Raw genomic sequence first — 1,840 nt, 5'->3', positions numbered from 1 at the left:
CTGGGCTATCGGGAAAGTGGAGAGAGGAGGCAGGAAGGAGCACAGTCAACAATGGAAATGATTAAAATATGGTCACGGTGCTGGGGCAGGAGGTGCCCTAAGGGTCCCCGCCCTACCCCAGAGCCTTGGCAGGTGGGAGTCTGGGATCATTTCTGAACAGGCTGGCTCAGGAGAGCTTCCTGGAGTGGGGAGCTCTGGAGCTAGGCCTGGCAGGCTGGGTAGAGTTAGTGTAGGGCAGGTACCCCTGGGAGGATATGGCCAGAACAGGGAGCGGAGGCAGGAAAGTAGAGCTTGTGTTTGGGAAAAACAAGTCCTGTTTCCCTGGAGGACAGAGATAAGGCAGGAAAGCCTGGCGGGGTTGGGCAGCGGGGAGGGGGAGCCAGAGAGGTCTGATGGTCAGGCCCTGTGCTGGATGGGGGCTCTGGGCACAAATGAGTCATCTCCGCCATCCTAGGAAGAGACCGTCCTGCAGACAGCACGCCATCGCACCCCATGCTGCCTGCGGAGGCACAGGACAGCCCTTGTGGGCTGGACAGCCGTTGCGGAAGCGCTGGATCCTTTACCCTGAAATCACTGGGTCCTGCAGTTCTGCAGACAGGAACCTGAGCCTTGGAGAAGTACAGCTCACCTGAGTGCCCGCCTCTAACCCAGGTCCACCAGGGCTGGACCTGGAGGAGGATCAAAGAGAGGCCCTGAATCTTGCCCCAAGGAGCTTCAGGTTCACTTGAGCTGGGGCCCTTGAGGAAGTGGGGAGGGCGGATCCAGGTCTGGAGTCTTTGGATTGAAAGGTTGGAGATGCCTGTAGGACTCCCAAGGTCAGTGAGTTGAGGGCAGGGCACTGGGGCAGGCAAGAGACACAGGAAGGGCAGGGCAGAGCACAGAGGACCCAGCCTGGGGAGGGGGAGGCAGAAAGGGCTGGGCAAACACAGCCTCCAGGCCTTGTGTATTTTCTCCACTCTGGTTCTCCTCCACCCTCCCACCCCAGCTCCCCGCAACCATCCTCCTGGGTAAGACGCTAAAGTGGGTCTCCTAAACCTAGGGTTCTGCAGGGCGATCCCCTCTGCCCCTTCACTGAGCACTCTCCTGTGAGCTAGACAGCCTTAAAGCGGGGTGGTGGGTGGTTTCTTCTGCAGGGTCCGGAACCCGGGGACAGGTGTGCTTAGAGTGGGTCCCCTCTACTGATGTTCTGCCCCGCAGGTAGTGCCTGGGGAGATGCAGGGGTGTGGGTGAGATTCGGAGAAAGGGTGGGCCCAGAGGTCCGGATCCTGGGGACAGACAGCACCCCGGGCACCCTGGGGTGGGCGCACCAGGTACTGGCGCGAGTTTAGCGGGGTTCGTACTGCGTCCTGTCCAGCGCAGGCTACAAGCCCGGCCCCGCGTGGCGGTCGCGGAAAGGCATTTCCTCCCGGGACGCGGGTTTCCCCCGGCAGCCAGTGCAGTCCCTGACCCATCTCCGGAGCGGCGGGCGGTCCCGCGGGGCGCGGGCGAGGCCACAGCAGCGTGCGTGCTCGTGCGCGGCTGAGCCCGTGGCGTCCGCCGTGGCAATCGCGGGGACGGCGTGGCCGTGGCCGGCGGTGGCCGCGCGTGCGCGTGGGTGCGAGCGGCGGGGGCGCACGTGGCCACCCAAACAAAGGCAGCGCCTCGTGACCGAGCTCGCGCGCGCGGACCCACTAGGGCAGGCGCGCCCCCGCGGACCCCGAGTCGGCCGCGGGGCGGGGGCGGCGCGCGGGGCGCGGCCCCTTTAAGGCGCGGCGCGGGGCGGGGCGGCGGCTGCGCAACGGGGCCGGGGGCGCGCAGGCGCACCCCAGCGGGACCCGGGAGCGCGTGCAGTCCCTGACCC

The sequence above is a fragment of the Theropithecus gelada genome, chromosome 10 (genome assembly GCF_003255815.1).
Source record: "Theropithecus gelada isolate Dixy chromosome 10, Tgel_1.0, whole genome shotgun sequence".
Lineage (NCBI taxonomy): Eukaryota > Metazoa > Chordata > Mammalia > Primates > Cercopithecidae > Theropithecus > Theropithecus gelada.
Note: the sequence above shows the minus strand (reverse complement) of the source record.